Here is a 24,015-nt window from a genome sequence, read left to right as displayed (position 1 = left end):
AACCTGCACAGCCAGTCCCCCCGGTACATGGACTCTCGGATGTTGACTCCCAGGATTCTCTGGACGATGAGCTTGATGCCAGTCCATCTGGTGTGCCAGGGCGCAACAGGTCCCAGGACCCCATCGTCCCCCCACCACATCTGCTGCACTAACAACATCACTGCAGAGCCCTGTTGTTACGGCCTGTGCATCCACCGCCACCACCACCACCAACAGTGCTGCCTGCAACACCCTCCCTGCCCCAGAGGATGACCACCCCACACCACCGACTGAGGATGGCAGGGAGAGGAGCGAGAGGATGCGGGTGCCTACCGAGGTGAGGCAACAGGTCTGTGGCAGCAGGGAAGGTGGGAGGGGCAGGGTCATCAACAAACAACAAGAGGCTGGGACCCAATCCCTGGACCACATCACCAGAGTCCTCGGGGCATATGAATGGGCCCAGGGACGAACGGGCCGGTCAGACAAACTGTTCCGCAAGCTCATCCTGCTGATGATGTCCATCGACACGCGCATGGGAGAAATTGTGGACCTCTTGGGCCAGCAAGTAACAGGCCTGAGCCACAACCAACACCTCCACCCCCCTCTGGCGGTCTGCTGGATGACAGTTCACCATCCTCCCCTGCGGCCACAGAGAGGGGTGAGTCCTCAGACCCCACTGGCCCTACAGCAGGGCCCCCTTCCTGCCAAGTGACTAAGGGGGCGCCCGAAGAACACCCTGGGAGTAACAGGAGGCAAAGCACCTGCCAAACGCCAGTCACAGTGTCAGCCATGATGGCAACCCTCTTCACCAATGCATTGACTTTATGGACTGTCCTTCCCCACACTGCCTTGTGAATGGCATCTGTCTGTTGGACTGGGTCACCACATCAATGTTGTGACTACTCGACTATCTCATTTACCACAACTGTCAACTCACTGCTCCACTAATCACCGCAATGTAAATGTTCACCCCTCACATGTCACCATTGTAAATAAAAATTCCTTACACACAAGTTGTTGTGTCTGCTCCGTCTTTATTTAGGATGTACAGTCTTCACCATGATTACAAAGTACCAGGAGACAGGAGTGTATGTAGGCAAGGACAGGTTGAAGGCACCTAGAAAACAGAACAACATTCACTAGTCTGGGTGTAGCATCACAGACATCACACAACACTTCACAACAAGAGAATCCCACATGCACACATCACAATGGGCAACAAGTGTCAACATACCCATCCTGTAGATGTTCCTAAATGAACTGTTCCAGAAACATTGTCAGTCACCACTGAGTCTACAACCGGCTGCTGTCACAAATCTCACATACACCAACATCAGCAGACAATGGGTACGTTGTACATTGTCACCCACCTTCAAGTGAAGTAGCGGGTGATGAGCTGTTGACGCAGTTCAACACCTTCCTCCTCTCCATTGTCCTCATCACTGGACACGGGTTGGTTTGCAGGCGGGGGCCTTGGGCCCTCATCATCATCTAGGATCAGGGGAATCTCCTTGTGAATGGCTAGGTTGTGGAGCATGCAGCATGCCACTACAATCTGACACACCTTCCCGGGCAAGTACATCAGTACACCTCCGGTCTTGTCCAGGCAGCGGAAACGTGACTTCAGCAGACTAAAAGTACGCTCCACCACACGACGTGTCCTCCCATGGGCATTATTGTAGCGGACTTCAGCTGGGGTCCTGGGATTCCGCAGTGGGCTCAGCAACCAGGGACGGTTGGGATATGCAGACTCACCTAGGTGTGACAAACACAAATAAACATTGCTATGTCGCTGAGGCAGAGGGCAGCAGGTCACACACCTATCACGCCATATGACTAGGCATATTCACCCACAATTCATGCACGCTCGGGAAAAAGATTAGCCATCGGCTGGGGTACAATGCTGTTACACATGATGTAGGAGTCATGGGCTGAGCCTGGGAATTTGGCACATATGTGTGAAATGATCATATCTGCCAGGCACAGCACTTTCACATTTACGGAGTGGTAATGTTTACGATTCCTGTAGATGTGCTCATGTGTCTGTGGTGGCACAAGCCCAACATGGGTGCAATCAATGGCACCAGCTACATTTGGGAAGTGTCCAAGGGAAAAGAAATCTTCCTTCACAGCTGCCAATTCAGGCCCCCTGGGGAAATGGATGTAGATCATCATGGCGGACAGTACATCACGCAGCACAATGCTGAACATCGGTTGTGGCATCCCACCTGCGCTGGCCACCGTGTGCTGAAATGATCCAGTGGCAAAAAATGCAGGGCCGCCATCACCTTATACGTTGGTGTGAAAGCTGTTGGATATGTTCTGCGAGGCTGCAGGTGGGGCTCCAACATATCACAAATGGTTTTTAGGGTGGCTCTATCCAGTCGGCATTTCCGTATGATTGCCTCATCCTCCATGCCTTCCAGCACTGTCAAGTGACAAAGCAGATTTGGTCTCCTCTTAGTTGAGATGAAAGTGGACACATGTCAATGCAATACATCATGAGATGGGCACAGCATCTCACGTCCTGGATGACAACGCCAACAATCAATGTCATCAAAATTGAGTTACAGACCCGCCTATATATAGGGACACCTTCAGCTACACAAATGGCACACTTGTCAACTTACACAAAGCAAGTACCTCAAACACCACCTCTGTCAATGTGAATGCACATTGGGATATGGCCACATTTACCATGGGCACGCCTGGGAGAAGAGCATCCAGCATATGTGTAACAAATCAACCCCACTGTCTCATACCTAGCTGCTGTACCTGACACACAGCCATGCATCATTTGAACCTGGCACACAACACAATGACCACAGTCTGTGCAGAAATGACGATTGTGTGCATGATCAAACATAAGAGGACATGCAAAAAAGAACATCATTCATTGAGACAAACATTGCTGTGATTGTCACTGCACCAGTCAACACATTGACATGTGTACACATTGTAGAGCCCATATGTGTAGTCACCAGTGGAATAAATGGAACTTTGACATTGTGTGCACAATGATGTGCCATTGACCATGTGGCCACTGTGCACTGTTGATTGATGTTTTCCAGATGGCCATTGTTATTGTATGATACACAAATCGCGGTAACTACCGCCTAGCCCCAGCAGTGTGTCACCAGCAATTCCCGCCGACCAAATCACGGTGCCGCATGTGAATGTATGGCACACAAATCGCGGTAGCTACCGCCTGGCCCCAGCAGTGTGTCACCAGCAATTCCCATATACACAAGTGCGGTAGTGACAGCCATGGAGACATGCCCAAAATGCGGTTGGCATGCCCCGCCACCCAAATCGTGGTGCCTAATGTGAATGTATGGCACACAAATTGCGGTAGCTACCGCCTGGCCCCAACGGTGTGTCACCAGCAATCCCCATATACACAAGTGCGGTAGTGATAGCCATGGAGTCATGCCCAAATGGAGGTTGGCATGCCCCGCCACCCAAATCGTGGTGCCGCATGTGAATGTATGGCACACAAATCACGGTAGCTACCACCTGGCCCCAGAGGTGTGTCACCGCCATGGAGCATGCCCTTACAGCCAGTGGGAACCTTGATTGCGGTGGCATGATGCAATTTTGAAAATCGTGGTAGGCATGCTCCACCACCGCGGAGCTGGTCATTGGATACAATTGAAAGATGCACCATCGCGGTAGTGCCCACCAATTGCTGCAGCTTGGCACCTTTGAAACGACCCCAGGGGGCTATATATGTGTTGGAGGGAGCCTCACATTTCCACTGCTCCCAGAGCCTTCTGACAGAGAACCCTCACATGCAGCTGCCTCCAGGGACTGCTTCCAGAGACCCCTCATCTGCTGCTGCCTCCAGGGACTTCTGCCAGAGACCCCTCACCTGCTGCTGCCTCCAGGGACTGCTGCCAGAGACCCCTCATCTGCTGCTGCCTCCAGGGACTGCTGCCAGAGACCTCTCACCACCCGATTCTGCCACTGTTGTCTCATGTCCACAGTGATGGCAAGGACTGAGAAGATCCATGCCAGTCCCTTCACAAGCGAGGAGCTGGAGGTCCTGGTGGACGATGTGCTCGCAGATTACCCAAGGCTATATGGTGCCCCAAATGTCGTGGTAAGTCCTCAACAGTGGGGTGGAGGGCAAGGGAGCACACATGTAGTTGGACTGATGCAGTATGTGCCTAAGAGTGTGGGGTTGTGTCATGCACTGCCTAACATGTTGTCACTAAGGGGAGGTGTGTGTACCCAATGCCACAGTTTTCCCTGCCTGCACATGTATGTTTGAGTGACCTGTGTTGTGTTGTCAGCCATACAGTGATGCAGAAAGTTGTTCATGCAGGAGTCAGGACAGTGATTGCTTCACGGAATGGCTGTGTGTGCCCCTGTTGTCCATTTCAGTGTGAGCCCAGCTGGCCTGCACAGTCCCCACCCAAAAAGACAAGGACACATCACTTCACTTACAGAGTATTACATCAGTCTTTTCTCATTGTACTCCAGCTATGAGCCATCTCAGCACTGTAGATTGCACAGAACCGGCCTTGTGAAAAGGATTTTGGATTTGTGAGATCATGTCCCTCATGTGACATCCATGACACAGTTATCTATTCACAGGGCAGGGACAGTGAGGGATGCACAGTCTTGGACACTGTGAGTCTACCCCCAAACACAGGTTGATATGTGACGTATGTGTTGATCAACCTAAAAATGGACTGGAGATGTGGGCAGGCTACACAGGGGTTTCAGTGCTGGCATCCTGCATGCATGTGAGATGTGCAGGGACTGTGTTCCCCCTCACACCTGCATGCATTTACATCAGCTTTTCCCATGCAGATGTACCATGTGAGATGTATTCTTGTCTCTGTTAGACATATCTGTGGATTTGGGATGAGTTTGTATCATGCTACTGTACTGAGAGATGTAGGTACATAACACTGTGTCACTAATCAATTCCCCCTTTTGTCTCCCATGCCTGCAGCTCAAGGTACACCAGCGTAAGGCCGTGTGGAGGGCCATTGCAGCCAAGGTGCGGGCTCTGGGTGTCTCAAATCGACGGCGCACCCACTGCCACAAGAGGTGGGACGACATCAGCCGGCTGGCAAAGAACGTGCAGGAGATGACCATGGGGCTGCTTCCTCGCACTGGGCATTTGGCACAGCGCAGCATGGCACCACTCTGGGCCACATCTTGGCCGTGACACAGCCTGAGCTGGATGTACGTTTGAGGGAGCATCAGCAGCAAGCCAGGGGTGAGCATTCTGGGAGGGGTGACTTTGGCTGGGAGTGGCTGTATGTGTACAGAGCCTGTGCCAGCGCTGGCCTATGTGATGTTGGTAGTGTGATGCAGTGGTTTGTAAGTGGCTGCTGGGCTGGGTGCAGGGGTTATGCATTTGCCCTACCTGTACTTACAAAGGTAATTTTAGTACTGTGCATTCCCATTGCATTCTGAGTCATGCTCTCAGGTATAGTCTGCATTGGGGTAGTCTGGGGAATCCCATGGGAGGGAATGGCTGTGTGCCCGATCTGAGTGGGCCTTCATCAATGCATCCATTGCCTGCACTCAGATTTGGGAGGCCTAGACATCTGACAACAATGTGCACCAGTCTTCGGGCCCCAAAGTACAACATGGTGGGTGGCATGGGCTCATGGCCATTGTGGAATGTCATGTCGTAGTCTGTGTTTGTGTTCTCCACTCCTGTTCCATCCAGATCTGTCAGTGACAACAAGTAGTGTGCCCCCATCATGGCTCTAGGTGTGCTCAGATCCATTTGTGTGTCTGGTTGAACGGAGCCACTAGCAGGGTGTTGTGCTGTGTGGTCATCACATGGCTCACTTATGCCTGAATTTCCAGTTTTCACGCACTGTTTGAGTCAATATAGTGAGTTAGCACAATGTGATTGCACAGGGTGGTGTGCAACATGTAGATTTAGTCATCTTTTGTGATGCTTTGCTTGCATATGTTTTTTCTGTTTCTGCCACTGAACTGACCCTACATCTCTCTCTCTCATGCAGCATCTCCTGTGGTCACGGAGGGACAGGAGACGGACACCAGTGGGGGTGAAACAAGCACAACAGCTGCACAGGAGCACAATGACACAGATGTCACCAGCACCTCAGAGGGGGACAGGAGTCTGCTGGAGGAATCCCAGCCTGAGATACATAGTTCCACATCATCTGATGGCACCGGAGATACATCCATGTTGGCGGGCAAAGGGAACGGGGACTCATCTTCCACCACACAGCGGCCAGTGCCCATCCTCCCAGCCACTTCCTCTGGTGCTGCCTGTGTTCACCCCAGTAAGAGTGGAAGAGTGTCTTTCACCCCGGGCACAGCTGCCCCTGCCCCTGTCTCCCCTGCTGCCATCAGTGCTGAGTCTGTGGACCTTTTGCACCAGCTCTGTGTAGGCCAGACAGCTCTCCTCAATACCTTTATTGGACATGACAAAAAAATTGGACAGGACAGGTAGCTGGTTTCACGGAGGGCATACATTCAGAAGTGGGTGGACTGCACCGAACTGTCCAGTCTCTGTCCTCCACAGTGACGGCAGCCCTTCAACAAGCACATACTCACAGTCAAGCTCCGGTCCCTTTTATCCACCCCCCTGGCATTGGCCACGTCTGACGATAGTGACCACGGACCACATACCGCAAAGTCATGATACAGCACAAGAAGCACACAGCAGCAACAACCCAAGTGGTCACGGGTGCAGACACCATCCCCACAGAAGACCATAGCCACCCCAGAGCGCAAAGATAAAAGCCTGTCAGGCGACACCAGGGGCCAAAATACAAAGAAGCAGACCTCAGGTTCACATGCCTCAGAGGCATCCCCAGTTAAGGACTCTCCTGTAGAATAAAGCAGCTCGCAAAGAGAAGCATACAGTGTCTGTGCCCACTGAGAAGGTGGTGCATGCCAAGGGTACACCTAGGAAGGGTTCCAAGGCAGATTCACCCACCACTTCGACTCCCATTCCAAGCCCAGTGAAGCAGGGGAGGGAGGGCACTTAAGGGGCATCACCTAGTAAACAAGGGATGGAGGGGCGAAGGCAAAGCCAGGCAAAGCATTCCGCTGGATCCAGCACATCACCAGAGGGAGGGCCAGCATCTGCACCTGATGCAGTTTGGTGGTGAGTGCGCCTGTTGTGTCCACACCACTTCCCATTGATCCAAAGTCAGGCAAGCCAGTTAGGATCCCCAAGAAGTGGAAAGGCACCCCTCCACAATCTCCAAGCCACACTGTGTCTCACATCTGCATGACTCTGCCTCCACGTGCCACTACACCACCTGGTCCAAGCAGCCCTCCAGCTTGCTAAGCCACTAATGGCTCTACCTCAGCTGGTTCGCTCTCTCCCCGTCAAGTGCCCCGACAGTCCCCGAGACACAGTCAGCTCCTAGTCCGCCTGACATCCAAGTCTGAGTGGTAGTCCCCCTCACACACCTGTTTCTCACACAGGTGGACCTGTACTGCATATTGTTACCCCCTGACTGTGTTGCTGACCATGGAAAGGTACAGTCACACACATTCCCTGTGCAGCTTCTCCTGGCCATACTCTGCACTTTGTTTTTGCCACTGGCCTTGTTGCTCTTTGCTGTGTTCAACTATTCCCTGTGCAGCTTCTCCTGGACATACTCTGCACTTCATTTTTGCCACTGGCTTTGTTGCTCTTTGCTGTTTTCAACTATTCACTGCTGTGTGCCCTTTGCCTGTGCAGGTTCTCATGGACATACTCTGCACACTGGACTGGCCACTGGCCTTGCTGTTTTGCCCTTGCCTGTGCAGCTTCTCATGGACATACTCTGAACCCTGAAATGGCCTCTGGCTTTGCTGTTTTGCCCTTGACTGTGCAGCTTCTCATGGACATACTCTGCACCCTGAACTGGCCACTGGCCCTGCTCTTTTGCCCTTACCTGTGCAGTTTCTCATGGACATACTCTGTTCCCTGAACTGGCCACTGGCCTTGCTGTTTTGTCCTTGTCTTGCCTGTGCAGCGTGGCCACTGGCCTTGTCATTCACTGCTGTGTGCACCTTGCCTATGCAGCTTCTCATGGACATACTCTGCATTTTGTGCCTTGCTCTTCTCTACTCTTGGTGCCTATCTGTGCAATATGTGAATACAGACAGTTGCTCCTGTTGTCTGTTTTGTCAGTGTCCTTACTGAATAAACTTATTTTGCTATGTGTATATGGTTTACTGCGCCACATGCTCTGTGTGCCGCTTCAACATAGCCAATGTCTTGGCTCACTTATTCTATTTTTTACAGGGGTGACAGGGACTTCAGTTCTTTCTGACCCTGATACTTGTGGGGGCAATGATTTTTTTTTTTTGTTGTCCTCATGTGCCGCTTTCCACCCTATCTTTCTTTGTGGCGCCCTAGGGTGTTGATCATCTCATATATGAAGGAGCTTGCTAGCTAGAAGGCCGAAAGGAGAAAAGATGCAACATCTTAACCCAAGCCTTCCAAAAGCAAAAATCCACCAAAAGATTAAAAGCAACTTAATCATAGGACCAAACTTTTCCATCTTTACAATATTTCAAAGTTTAAAGATCTTATAACCCACCCCATCACCCATAGTGTTAAAAAAATAACAACCAAAATTTATGTTTCTTTTTCAGGGGAGCCACCATGTCCAGTTTGCCCATATTTCTCATGGCTCTAATCCAAGTCAAATCAGTCGGGGGGTCAGGAGAGACCCAAAGTCTACAGATTTCCCTGCAGGCCAACAGTATAGCATAAAACACCAATTTTGTTTTATCATCCAAGCCCTTACCTTGTAGATCCAGTCTACCTGTAATAATAGTTTCAGGGCTTACCTCTATTCTTTGCTTTAAAATAACTGACAAGCATTTACTTACAGCGTCCCAAAAAATCTTGATCGCCGGACATGTAACAAACATGTGAATGTCATCCTCATTTAGACTATTGCATTTAGGGCATCTTACATTACCACCGTCTTTAAATTTTGCCAGCCGGTTTGGAGTCCAATATGCCCTGTGGAGAGTGAACAAGTGATTTCTTCTTAGATTCGCAGGTTTTACCAACTTATATAGTATCAACATAGTTACTTGCCATTATTCTTCTGTCGCAATCCTCGGGAAGCACTCTCCCCAGAGAATTTCCGGCAATAGAAAAGGGCCATCTTCCAATTCAATAATGGCCCAATACCATGTCGCCACCTCCTTTTTAATACCGGCAACCGATACCAACTTTTCCTCAAAATCATTGCGACGTCCAATAAGATGGTTTTTCCCAATAGCCCAGCTTTGAATCTGAAGGTATTTAAATTTGGAAAACTTAGCACCCCAACATAAATCTCATTCAGGCCATGGCAACAGACTACCGTCAACAAATAGATCACCCCATTTCTGGGGTCCTTCTGATTTTAAAGTCTTTGCCAGTGCATCAGCCGTCCAACTTGGGGCGCCCGGAGTTTCCCAGATTGGTGCAGAAGCACTAAAATAAGGAATTTTTGTGGCCCTTCTGACCCGGTACCAAACCATAGCCAAGTCTCTTAAAATCTTCAATCTGACTTTTTTGAAGTATTTTGGGTCCGAAAATTTATACATGAAACCGGACTGTTTGACCCCCTCCATGTTCAACAAAGCAGAAAATAGTTCCCCATTAACTGAATTCCCTGGACTGCCCAAAAGCATTCTAAAATTTTTAAGCAAAAAAGCCCAGGAGTAGATTTGAAAATCCGGGGCTGACAATCCCCCCTTGATATACTTTCTCCTAATCTTTTTCCATGAAAGTCTGGACCCCCTTAGAAGCCCAGATAAATGATCCAATCTCACATTGCAATTTTGCCAACCCCTTTTTCTCAAACATCAAAGGGATAGAGTCAAATAAAAAAGTTAACTTAGGCAACACTATCATCTTAATCAAATTACCTCGACCAAAGATGGTTAGTGGAAGATAACTCCAACCTTTCATCAGGCTAGAAATATCCTTCCTAATTTTAGCCAGGTTAGTTGTAGCAGTTTGTGAAATATCCTGAGTTATTTGGACCCCCAAATATCTAATCTGTCTTTTGGGAATTATAGTCTCCGTTGCCAGATTCCAAGACATGATTTCCGTTTTGTCAGCGTTCAAACGATACCGTGAAACTGATCCAAAATTATTTGTAATTGTTTCTATCGTGGCCAGTGTTTGATTCAAATCTGATGTTAAAATAACTATATCATCAGCATAAAGGCCAATCTTCCTAGTCCAACCCTGGAATCTAAAGGGAGGCATACTCTCTGTCTCCCTGATTTTACAAGCCAACGGCTCAATATAAAGGTCGAACAAAAAAGGAGATAGAGGACACCCCTGCCTAGTGCCCCTCATTACCTTTATAAGTTTAGTTAGAACTCCATTAACTAATACTCTTGAAGTGGGAGATTGGTAAAGAGATACTAGAGATTGGCCAAAGTTTTTCCCCAGTCGTAAATGCATAACTAAGGCCTTCAAAAAAGTCCAATTAACACGATCAAATGCCTTAGCGGCATCTAGAGCAACAATCGCCAAAGGAAGCTTCTGATCAATAGCAACATCAATACTCGCTATTAAGGAAAATGTTAGTTCTTTGAGATGCCTGCCCTTGATGAACCCCTTTTGATCTTCATGAACTATTCCGGGGATCACCTTAGCCAGCCTGTCTGCCAAAATCTTTGCATAAAGTTTATAATCACTATTCAGAAGTGAAATAGGTCTATACGAATCCATATATCTTGGCGATTTCCCAGGTTTAGGGATAACAATTATATTGGCCTGATTCCAAGAAGCAGGAAGCTCTACGTTGCCTAGAAAAACCCCATTAAAAACCTTAAGTAATAACGACGACAAGCTCCCAGAAAGAATTTTATACACCTCCACCGGGAGGCCGTCTGGGCCAGGTGCTTTACCCCTCTTAGCTTGTCTAATAACCACATCTAATTCCCCCTGTGAAATCTCTTGATCCAACTTATTTTGTAAATCATCAGTCAAGGGTTGTAAGACTTCTAACCAATCCTCTATCAACTTCAAATCGGGGACCAAATCTTCCCTATATACCTCTGTAAAATAATTAAAGAAGGCATGAAGATTGCTGGCCTATCATACAATGTTATTGGATATTATGGCCTAAATCAAGATGATGTTGGCCCATTGGATGAGCTAGCTAATGAGATGTTGAGCCTTACGGGTTTTATAGTTTTTGCTGGAGACTTTAATACAGTATTAGACCCCAGGTTAGACCCTTCGGCGAGTAGTAGAGCCCATGCAAACAGTAAAATGGCATCTAAATTAAGAGGTTTGATGGAGCAATTTGGATTGTGCGACGTATGGCGACAGAGGGCAGGCCAGAATGTTGGGAATACCTTTTTTAATTTAAAATACCGCCATAAGTCTAGAATTGATTACTTCTTAATTGATGCAAGATTATTGGGTAAAGTTAAAAAAAGTATGCATGTTGGAGTACACCTATCTGACCATTCGGCGGTCATCTTAGAGCTTGTGATCGGGATTCGCGATTTGGATTCAGTATGGAGGTTGGATCGCACAGTTTTGTATGACCAGGAGGCAATGCAGTCTCTTCAGCAGGAACTAGAAATTTTTATTGAACATAATTTGGGCACGACTAGATTAGACATTGTGTGGGAAACCACCAAGGCTTTTTTGCGAGGTAGATTAGGTGCTATCGCGGCCAGCAGAAGAAGAAAGTATTTTTCTGAAGTTGAAAGTTTGGAATTGGCAATTAGGCAGGGTGAAGCAGTTATTGTAAATAGTGGGAGCGTACAAAAGGAAGAGATTATCCAAAATTTGGTAGAGCTGAAAGAGAAACTAGCCTTGGTTGTTAATAATCGGGTAAAAGTGAAATGGGAGGCTAGTAGACTAGCTCATTTTGAATATGGGGAGGGCACAAGTAAACTACTTGCCTGGAAAGCTAGGACAGACAGGATTAGGAATATGATTGAGGAAGTGAAAGTAGAAGGTACAGGTGATATAGCTACAGAAACTAAGGATATTGTGGAAGCCTTCTTTAATTATTTTACTGTGGGGGCAATGATGTAAATTTTAAATGTAAAGCAGTTGTCAGTTTCTTAATTTGTTCATGTTGGCTATATTGTACAGATGTCAGGTTGGGGGGCACTGCCATCACAGAGTGGGATTCTATCCACAGGATTACAGGCAGGCTGACCAGGGTCATCGTCTATGTGTGTTCTTCCTTTATGTGTGCCCAAAAGTGTATGTGTGTGGTCATCTTGTGATGGCCCGTCATCCTAGTCCCATGGCTTACTTACAATGTGTGCTCTTGGGTGGTCAAGAAGTGTGCAGTGTGAAGGGGTGACTTTGTCGTTAGTGTTGATGTGTGTGTGTCCCTGCATTGTCAACTACACACATGTGTCACCCAGGAGTTGGTTGCCTGTTGTTTTGATTGTTCAGCCCTGTGGATGTGGTTATATGCACATGTGTGAGTTGTATGTTGTGCACTGTGCAGTGTGTTGGTGTGTACTTGCAGTTCTGGCTGACTCCTACTTGTTTTTGTCACTTGTGAGTATGAAGAGTGTGTGACTGGCAAGTCAGTATTGTGTTTTGTTGATCATCCATGTGTCTTGAAATTGTTTGTGGAGACTGTGCAGACCCGCTGCTCCACACTGCCATTGTGGTTGTGTTTTCTCATGCATTGCTGTCACATGGTTCCTTTTTGCCTCCAGTATGACATGTTGTGTGTGGTGTCATACCATCCCCTATCTGTGCTTCAGCTGCGTACCCATTGTGAGTTTGCACTCCCTCTATTTGTGTATGATACACTCCTGCCATGTCCCCGACTGACATGAAGAACACTTCACTTTGATGTCAGCTGTCCCCTTGGTTTACATGTGTGTGTGCCGACCATCACTTCATTTGTGACACTGTGCTTTGTGGTGCAGTTCTTTGGCCAGGAGCAATGTGTCACTCAGGGCATTTCCCCAATTGGTTATATGTGATGTTCTTGTGCTGTTTGGCAGTCATGGTTGCGCATATGCACTTCAACTGTGTGTGCTGCCAGTCCTCTGGTCAAGTTGTTTCCACCTTTCTGTCCCAGACTTGTGCATCTGTTGGTGTTGTGTTGGATGTATGTGTGTTAGCTGTGGTACTGCTGTGCTGTTGTCTTTCTTTGTGCTGTGCTGATTGATGTTGTGTGGGTTAATGTTATGTCATTCATATCTGTGTGGGGCTGGTATGCTTGGTGTGCACACACTGCTTGCTGTGCATGCAGTACTGTGGTTGTATGTTGCCCTGTCATTGCCTGGTGTGCATCCCCTGATGTCATGCTGTGTTTGCTATGTGATTCTTTTGCCTGTGCATCTGTTGTTTGTTTGATGTGGCTGTGTTTTTCTGTGATGACGCCCTTCTTGTCTGTGTTGTGGTTTGTTGTTGGTGCATTGTTCCTGACTGATGATGTTATGCACTCCTGTTGTGTCTGTGCTCCCATTGCCTTCCCACAGTTTAGCTGCACAGGACATGTTTGGTCTTGTTGTGGTTCTATTTATATTTCTGTTGGGTTATGTGTCTGTCTGTTGTTTTTGTGCAGACATTTGTTCTGGCATTCCTGTGTGTGTGTGATGTTTGTGGCAACCCCCAGGGTGTGTGATTGTCTGTCTGTGTATTGACTGGCAAATATTGCCACCCTTCAGTGTGTTTGACACTGGTGTTGTGTGCTGCTGGTGTGAAGGGGGGTAAGTATTTAGATTCCTACTAGTGGTGGACAGTCATGGAGTGTGTCAATGGGCCCTGTGTGTTGTGCTGCTGGCGTACTCCTGTGAAGTAGTTGTATACATATGTGTAGCTGTTCACAGTTTGACTTTAGAGCCTTCCTTTCATCCTTGTGCCTATACATGGGTTGCCTTGCTGCCTCCCTGGGTTGTTGCACTGATCTGTCTGTGGTTTGACTTCACTCACCGCGCCAGCCATGTGTGCTTTGATGGGCTGAGGTTGTTGTTCTATGTTCTTTGTCTTGCATGTGATGTACACATGCTTGTTGGTTGTCTCCATGGTCTTCCATTTGTGTGCACCCCACTTGGGCTTTCTTATTTGTTGTGCTCCATTGCTGGTGGCATGTGGTGTGTATATGTGTCTGTGTGTCAGTATGGGGTATGTCTGTGTGACTTGGCAGGCTGTGTGTCCAGTGGAATGTGTGTTTCTTGTATATGAGTGTTCATTTAGTGCTTGTACTCATTTTTGTTGCCATGGGTATGGTGTTGTTGTGGTGTGTGTGCTTCCCTGGCTCTGTGCTTCTGTGCTGTGTGTTCCTCTGCAGCCACTCCTGCTGTGGCTGTCTCCCTGGTTGTTTGGTGTGTGGTGCAGGGTGTGAATTCACCTGGCTTTTTGTTGTGCATAGGGGTGCACAGGAGGGGCACATGGCATGTGCCTTCAGGTGGGGGCTAGTGTGTGGACGGTAGAACTGTGGCCCTGTGTTCTTTGTGCCCTGCCTATGCCTGGCGCTGGCCCTGCCTTCTGCATTGTGTGCATGTATTCCCTTGTCTTCACCGCTGCGGTGACGTAACCGTGACATTGCTGCATGGTCGCAGAAAATGTGTGTCCTGGATTCGGAGGGGTGGCTTGGTGGCAGGTGGGTCATGTGTGGATACACTTGTGGATGTGTTCCTGTCCCCACTAGGGTTTCTGATATGAATTTGGACCCTGTATCAGCCCATGAGTTGTGTGTTGTGGTTGTGTTATTGCGTACCTGCGGCGGCGCCCGGTGCGGTCCATGAGTTGCTGGTGCTGTATCAGGTACAGCACCGGAAAAACGTGTAGGGCTGGGTCCATTGCGGTCGTGTCCGGGTGGTGTGGACTGGGATTCTGGTTTCGAGCTCCGCTGTCGAGCTTCCGCCGTCTCTGGTTGGGCGGTTTCTCCGCTGCGGTGTGACTGTTTGTTTGGGGCATCCTAATTTGTGGAGCGGGCGGACTTCATTCCGCATGGCGGTGAGTCTCCATTGGCTCACACCGCCGCGGTGGCGGGCGCAGTTTGATAGCGGTTCGCGTCGCACCGCGGCGAATGGGTAATGGGCTATGTTTGGCCATACTAATATGCTGCTCGCGGGTGGTAAAATGCATTTTTCCACACAGCTAGTGCCATGGTGGTGCCACCGCCGCCATTCTAATAGGCCCCTAAGCCTTTAGGAGTCTTAGATATCAACAATGTATCATCTGCGAACAACAAAGTTGGAATCATAGTCCCACCAAGAACCAGGGAGTCGTTGTCACAGGTCATAAAGTAATCTATGCACCTGTTAATAAACAGCAAAAATAATGTGGGAGCAAGTACACAGCACTGCCAGACTTCTTTGTTAACCTCAAATGGACCAGTTGACTCCCCATTGGGTCCCTAGAGCCCTGAGCAAAATTATCACAATGAAGGCTCATGATAATAGTAAGAAGGTGGTTGGGGAGTCCCATCTTGCTAAGGCTTCCCTACAATCTAAGTTCTCTTTCTATTTAAGTGAATAAAATAAAATTCAATTATATCATAACAAAGCTCAAATATGTATTCTTTTTTAATATGCAATTACACACATAAAAAAGTTATATTGAAGAAATAATTTATCATTAGTTATAGAAAAATATAACAATAAAGACATAAGACTCTTAGGGGTTCAGTAAGATGTTGGTCCGACAGCCATGGTTTAAAGTCCGACTGCCTAGTTACAATGTAGGTGGTTGGAGTTTAAACCGGTTGGTCATTCCGGCTAGCTTCCGGCAGGCTCAAGGAGCCAGTCGACCAGTTGGAACCTGGCATATAATCCTTTATGTGCCACCATCCCTAAGTGGCCTCCGGTTGGAGGCCTAGGGGGCACCTATGGTGCCCCCCGCAAATCCCAGCAGGGATTTACAAAGACTTTCATTTCTCAATGGGAGCTTGTGCTGCTGTCGCAAACTGCCCATAGCACAAGCTCCCATAGAGAAATGGGAGTTTGTGACCACACCATGTGCGGTAGGCATCTTAATAAGGTGTTCGTAACAGTTCCCACTCAGAGATCGTGTCACATCGTAATTAGGGCAATAATATATAACAATGAAACAATATTACATTTTATTTTAAATATAGTAAAATATATTTTTAAAAAAATATACACATTTTATAAATTGTTACAAAAAATACTAATTATGTCGAACTCTACAATATCATAAACAAATATTACAGTATTATTAATTTCAGTAACCAAAACTAAAATATTTTTGGGACATTCTACAAAGTTAATTTAAATAAAACCAACCAACAAAATCATATAATCTCCCCCAAAAATATCCTACCATAGTTTTTCTATTTTATTTTCGATAGAAAAAAAACTATGTACACATTTAAAAAATGCAACATATATCAATAATATGTATTAAATATAATTTTAAATGAAATAATAATATGTTACATGTCCACAAAACTTATACAAAATCTTTAATATTACAAATCATAAATATATCAATAATACAGTACATTTTGTATTAAAAAAATAAATAAAATTCTTAAAGTCAGTTTTCAATCAATTGAAAATATGAAATTAAATCATTATTGCATACAATTTTGGTTTATCTTACTATAAAATTACCAAAATTTATTTTTAAAATCTTCCTACCCCTTTCCAGTATAAACCCGACATCTAAGCTCCTTAAAACATACATTTTAAAATTACTAATAAAAATGACTATTAAACTAAACAAATATACAGTTTTGAAAAATAAATTATTAAAAACAAATATTTTTGAAAAAATGTACATAAAATAGTTTATAAACACAAAAATCATAACAAATTTACTTTAAAAACAATGGGCCTGATTAGGATGATTGATGGACCTCCATCAACAGGCCGTCTGTGGCGGTTCACCAGTAGTTCATCACTAATGGTCTGACCGCTGCATTACAATGCGGTTGGTCAGATCGCAGCGGTTGGAGGGACAGACTGATGCCTCCAACAGGCCCAAGGAGCCCGTCAGGGTGTCGGTTGGACCTTAATCCCTACAATGGGAGTGTTGCCTGTGCAGGCACTGCCGTTGGATTACGATGCCCCTTTCCGACACCCTTTTCATGGCAATCCCACCACGAATCAAAGGCTGTCGGATAGGGACTTTCAGTTGCCCAAACATCCCTCCACGTGGTGCCTGGCAAACGGTACATGGATGTTCAAAAACAGCACTTTTTTGGGCTGCAGCACAAGCCACAATGGAAAAAGGGATGTTTAGGACCGCCTGCACAGTGGTCATAGCATAATTTGGCAGTCGGGACCACTCCTTGTAAGACAGTCTCGAGCCCAAAATGCTGGCGGCCGGACCTTCATCTGACCGCCATCGTAATGAGACCCAATATTATATACAATATCTTGTCTTACTATTTTTTTCAGCAATATTAAAAACAACACTTAAAACAATATTCCTACCTTCAATAATATACACATATCTCACAATATTCCTGTAATGATATTTCTGTATCACTCTATTTTATTTTCAATATTTTGTCCAAACAGCACTACCCTCTCCCATTTCAACAGTTCTAACAAGGCACATCTGCTTGAATAAGTTCTGCCACTAGCTCATGTACTCAATCATCATAAATGTATAGAAAGAAGAAATTACATTAAAATGCAAATCCAATAATCAGGATTTATGCAAGACTAAACTTGTGTAACAAAAATTCACACAATCATATTTTTTTTAACCGATTAATTAGAAATTACATGAAAACAAACAACTTCAGCATACATGCACACATTTCAACCTAAAAAATCAATACCCTAATGTAAGTAATAAAGATAGAACTAGCATAATGAGGAAAATTGATAATTAGCTTGGACACCAATTCCTTGCAATTAATATGTATGTTTATATGAAAACATTTAAGAAATCCTTCCTTGCAGATGCCAGCAGTTACAAGCAGCAAAAGCTACAAAATGTGACTAAGCCTGGGAATAAATCAAGTTAGGACTGGTTGCCAGGTGAAATGGTTCACTGAGTTGGCACACCCATACTTGTTTATTGGGTAGCTCTGCCTTAAGAATGAAACATCAATGGTGATGTTTTTGCCAACATGAAGCCGACAAGCATATTAAGGGAAATCTTGAAATATGGCAAACCTTTGAGGGTGGGGCATCAACCTGCTTGGTCAGGCTGGAAGACCACACGCCTGCAGGAAATAGGCCTCCCAGGTATAAGTCATAGCTTCCCTAGCCACTCGTGGGGGAATATAGGAGCAAATGATCCCACAGGAACCCCAAACTGCTCCTCTGTCTGTCACCACCCTGGCTCAGTTAGGAAAGGAGCCCCTGCCTGGAGCCCTGCCTGCAGTGACCAAGCCTCCCATGCGAAAGCTATGATTTTGTCCACCCATCACTGGATAATCCAGGAGTTTTTTAGCATGCATGATCCACAAGCTCCTCCTCTGTCAGACACCACTCCGCCCGGGATATGCCCAGTGATTGTGCCTTCACAAGGTTCCGTTTTTGCTCCACACCCCGGAGAGAAATGAGAGTCCTACACAGTCTGCAACCACCATGCCTTAAGTAGGGACTGTCATGCCAGTCTATTGGCTCAGGGTGCCCTGTGTCTGTGCATTCTACCTTCCTGGTACATGAGACTTGGTAGCTAATGCGGGTTAAGCCCCCTGCTAATACCCCTTTCCCCTTTGCCCTCCCTAGGAAACCATTTTTCTTCAACTATTAAGCCCCCATGAAATAGGGATTTACAGGATCCAGTGGTCAGACAGAAGTAAGAATTAGCTGCATCAGCCAGCCCACTGGTCACGTGATCGGTCCTCACCTTCATTGCAGCATAGGGTTTCAATCGGCATTCTGACATGCACATGTGTGTCAAGATGGGGCAGGTGGTGCAATGCATTTGAGGCACTCTGAGCAGTCTCCCCAGTAGGTTGTGCTGGGAGCAGGGGTTCCTGCCCCCTTCGCTGCCCCAGCACACCCTGAGAAAGGCTAGGATGGTTGCCAGATGAGGACGCAGTTTATATCCCTCTGACCCAAGGACTCAGAAGTTGTTTCCAGGGGTCTGTAGCACTCCCTGCTGTAGCAAAGTGCCACCAACCACTCAAACACCTTAGTCGCTGACACAGAGCAGGTCCTGTTGCACCTCTGAAGAGGGAAATTAATATTCGGGGCAGACTGCACAGACCTCACTCGTTTACCTCTTGATGTTTTTTTGCCCACTTTTACTCTCTCTTTAAAGTTCTTTTAAATGTTCCCCTATGGTACTTGTTGACTATTGATCTTGCTCAAGTATTTAGCCTTAGATGGAGTTTACCTCCCTCTTTGGGCTTCATTTCCAAGCATCCCAACTCTGTGAAGACCATATGCCGGTTCACCGGGGGCCTCTAAATGCACCTCGAGTGGACTTGCTCCCTTCATGGCGCAGTGCCGACTAGTAGCTACTGCTGTCCCCGTTTCTGCTGCTGACCCGCTGGTCAGGAGTCCAAGGCCCTCTTCCATCTGTAGGCTCCTGCCTGTGCCTCATTCCTGGTGGTCTAGTGGCAGAGCGTCACTGCTCTGTGGCTAGGGCTGTCCCTCTGTCTCTGTTTTCTGTTTATTTCCCTGAATTTGCTTTTATATCTGGTCTTTTTCTTGATTGCGCCTCTGTCTTTATTCTGTTTTTTCATTTGCATTTCCTTGTCTTTTGTCTCCTTTTTTTGCTGCCCTCGACCCTGCCAGTGTGAACCCCCACAGCCCTGCCCCTTCTAATGACCCTTCCTGCTCCCATGTATTCCTGCCTCCCATCTGTCCAGACCCCCTCAGCACTTAATGGTGGCCGCTGCATGGTGAAAGTGCAGTATACTAACCTTTAGTGGACTTGCCACCTTCAAGGCGCAGCCCTGCCTAGTAGCTCCTTTTGCTGCTACTGACCAGCTGGTCAGGAGTTCAAAGCCCTCCTCCACCTACAGCCTCCTGCCTGTGCCTCATCCCTGGTGTTCTGGTGGCATAGTGTCTCTGCTCTGCTGCTAGGGCTGCTCCTCTGTTTTCTGCTTTTTTTTGTGTTGCTTTTATTTCTTCTCTTTTTCTTGATTCTGCCTCTGCCTTTATTCTGTTTTTTCCATTGCCTTATTTTACCTTTTGTATAATTTTTTCACCACCCTCACCCCTGCCCTCCACTGCGACCCACCCACCTCCAGTGACTCTTCCTGCGTTTTCCCACCTCCAAGCTGTCCAACACCCACGCAGCACTACTTAATGGTGGCAGCTGCATGACCACACTTTGGAGCACCAAAGGCAAGCTTGTCTGCACCCACCAGTACCTGGATTGCACCCAGAGCCAGGGACCCTGGTTCTCGAAGCTTCCAGTCCCACGCCGCATGCAACCTCACGTCGCCGAAGGAGACTCAGAGACCCTTCACCAGCTGGAACTGCAGCCACACCTTCACACACGCCAACATGCCATCTCCTCTCGCCACTCAGCTGACCAACAGTGCACCTGACCAGCTCAACTGCATCATCCTCAGCATGCTATCCCTTCACAAACACACCTGCCAAATCTGGGACCTCCTCAACACCACCTATCCCCACAACTGGAATAACCTCTGTTCTGGACCAGACATCGCCAATAGCTACAAAATCACCTTCAAGGACCGCGCCGATAGACCCAGAGATGGCATTGCCATCGTCCACAAAAACACCCTCCGCCTGATTATGCACTGAAATGACCCAATGACAACCATTGAACACCTCCACTTCCAGACCAACCCCAACACCTCCCTTTTTGGCACCCTCATCTACAGGCCCTCCGGCACCCTCCCACCCTTCACCAACACCATCGTAGAACTCATCGCACCCCAGGCTCTTGCATCCACCAATTACATCCTACTCAGAGACCTCAACTTCCACCTGGACACCCCCAGTGACTAGAATCCTTCATCCTTACTGAAGAACCTCATCAACATCAGAATCAAGCAGCTAGTCACGGCACCAACCCACACAGTCGGACACACGCTCGACCCTGTTTTCTCTGCCAGCGGCAACTTCACCTACAGCCACACCAACAAACTTCTCTGGACTGACCACCACTGCGTACAGCTTGCCTTTGCCATGCCCACCGCACACCACCACCCTCATCGCCCCCCCCATCGGAGCTAGAACAAGGCCACCAAAGAACATCTCATCAACTTCCTCAGCATGACCACTCCACCAACACCAACAAATGTCAACACCACAGCGCACAACCTTCACCGATGGATCTCTAACTGCGCTGACACTCTGGCACCCCTAAACAAGACACCAGGCAAGCAACAGTTAAAGAAAGCCAGCTGGTTTACACCAGTCCTCCATGGCTCTAGACGCACCTGCAGATGAGTCTAAAAGAGATGGAGGAACAACAAATCCCTGGAAACCCACGTAACAGCTTCGACACCCAAGACCCTGCCACTATGCCCACTACCACAGCATGCTACCAGACTGCACTCCAACCGATCGTGGTCAACTGGACTCCGCTCGCTCACCACAGACGACGCACTCAAGACTATGAATAGCATCCACTCAGGCGCCCCATCGGATCCCTGCCTGTACCACATCTTCCATAGAGCAGCCACCTCCATCGCCCCCGCTTCCCCGCAACACCAACTGCTCCATCAAAACCGCCACCTTCGCCAATGACTGGAAACATGCAGAGATCAACCCGCTGCTGAAGAAACCACCCGCCGACCCAACAGACCTACAGAACTTCAGACCCATCACCCATCACCCTTCTTCCCTTCCCTGCCAAGGTGATCAAGAAGGCCATCAATGTCCAAATCTCTGAGTTCATTGAAGAGAACCACGTCCTGAACATCTCCCAATCCGGCTTCTGAAGCAACCACAGCACCGAGACCGCAGTCCTCACTGCCAACGACAACAGCTGCTTCCTCCTCATCCAGGGCAAAAGCACAGCCCTCATCCTACTGGACCTCTTGGCCACCTTCTACACCATCTCCCACTGCACTCTAATCACGAGACCCCATGACGCAGGCATCCACGACAAGGCACTGGACTGGATCCACTCCTTCCTGACCATCTGAAAACAGGGAGTCAGACTACCCTTGTCCCTCTCACAACCTACAGAGATCAGCTGCGAAGGGCCCCAGGACTCCTCCCTGAGCCCAACCCTCTTTAAGATTTACATGGCCCCCTCACAGCCATCATCAGAAGCAACAGACTCAACATCGTTTCCTACGCAGATGACACCCATCTGATTATCTCCTTCACCAAAGAACCCACAGCTGCCAGAATCAATTTTCACAATGGAATGAAGGCTGTGCTACCTCAATGAAATACAACTGTCTCAAGCTCAACTGGGACAAGTGCAAAGTACTCATCCTGGGATCCACCCCCTCAGCCTGGGACGAATCCTTGTGGCCTGCCATAATTGGAACCCCAACCACCTCTAGGGACCACGTACACAACCTCAGCATCATACTGTACTCCACACTCACAATGAATCACCAAATCAACGCAGTATCCTCATCCTGCTTCCACACGCTCTGCCTGCTTCAAAAGACATTCATATGGATCCCCACAGAATCCAGAAATACGGTCACCCACGCACTCATCACCAGTAGACTTGATTACGGCAATGCACTCTATGCCGGTGTCACCCAGAAACAGCCCAGGAAACTACAGAACATCCAAAAGGCCACAGCCAGACTAGTCCTCAACAGCCTCCACTGCAGACACATGACACAACACCTCCGACAACTCCACTGGCTCCCAATCAACAAGAGAATCATCTTCAAGATCCTCACACACACCTACAATGCTCTCCAAGACACAGGACCAGGATACCGGAACCACGTCCTCGCTTTCCACACACCTGCAAAACAACTCCGTTCTGCCTAACTCGCCCTGGCCTCCATCCCATGGATCCACAAGACCAGAACCAGAGGAAGATCCTTCTTCTACCTTGCTGCCTAGACCTGGAACACCCTGTCCTTCCACCTCAGGCAATCAACGACGTTGACCCAATTCAGGAAGGACCTCAAGACGTGGCTCTTCTAATTAACCTACACACCCAGACAGAACAGCAGTTCCCCCCTCAGCACCTTGAGATGCTCACGGGTTAGTAGCCGCAATTTACAAATCCCTGACTGATTGATTGACTGATTGGTGTGCCTTGATCAGAAGGAATTAGGCTCCATGAGTTACACCAGATGGTGATTCAGCAATGGGATGTTCTCTAATTAATAGACGCTACTGAGGAATCCTGATTACTTTATTATCCTCCACTTAGAAATATGTTTAATTCTGCGGGTGTCCACGTCAGATCTGAGGTCATAGTCAAATGCTTGGGGGAGCCTGATCAATTCTCTGGGCTGCAAAAAGCGGGGAACCTGCTTTCCCACAGAGGAATAACAGCCAGCAGCACACCCTTTCCGAGATCGGAGAATAAAGCCTCTGGTGGCCAGCATAGAAATAAGCACCCACGGGCAGGACATTCTCAGCCCCTGTAGAAGTGGATGCCCAAGGTGGTGCATGTGGTCAGCTGTGGCACAACACAGACAGCCACACACATCAATCTGCCAGGGATCCCAGGTTTTTTTCAGGCCTGGGGTGGACGAGGCACCCACCCACACCACCTGGCCCGGCGCATTAGTGGAATATCTCTGTGGTGGAACATGGGGCCCTGAAACATGTGTTCAGGGGTCTCACCTTAGAAGGACGATGGAAGCAGATCCCCCTGCGGCAGCCTCAGCAAAATCCTGGTCGAGCCCCAGTTTGGCATTCAAGTGACCCTCAGATAGGCACAGCCACGGGAGAAACCCAAGGCCATAAGGTGCTTCCAAAGAATCAATCATCTGTGTGTCCTGCAAGTTAAGTTACATTAATGCTCGCAGCTAGCTGCATGTTTCATCAGTGTAAGAGCCCAGTGATCCACCACCAAGAGATACAAGCATATTTTTCAATGTTTTCTCAACTACAGTGCAGGAGAGGTGGGTTGAAGGCAGCTCCCCCTCTGTTTCCTCTACGATTTTCAGATGCTGGGCCTGGGAGCTCCACCCTGCTTCCGCAGTAGACAGTTAGGTAAGAGACTACCACAGCAGCCAAGGCAGGCAGCTCCACCCACAGCCCTCCCTGACAGTGCAACACAAGTCT

General features: G+C 47.9%; 1 pseudogene; it reads right to left on the bottom strand.

The window, feature by feature from the left end:
* Positions 1-23,649: 23,649 nt before the first annotated feature.
* On the bottom strand, positions 23,650-23,808 carry LOC146822843 (5.8S ribosomal RNA; annotated as a pseudogene).
* Positions 23,809-24,015: the final 207 nt, after the last annotated feature.

This window comes from Triturus cristatus, chromosome 5_2, assembly GCF_964204655.1.
Source record: "Triturus cristatus chromosome 5_2, aTriCri1.1, whole genome shotgun sequence".
Lineage (NCBI taxonomy): Eukaryota > Metazoa > Chordata > Amphibia > Caudata > Salamandridae > Triturus > Triturus cristatus.
Note: the sequence above shows the minus strand (reverse complement) of the source record. Positions and strands in the feature narration are given on the sequence as shown.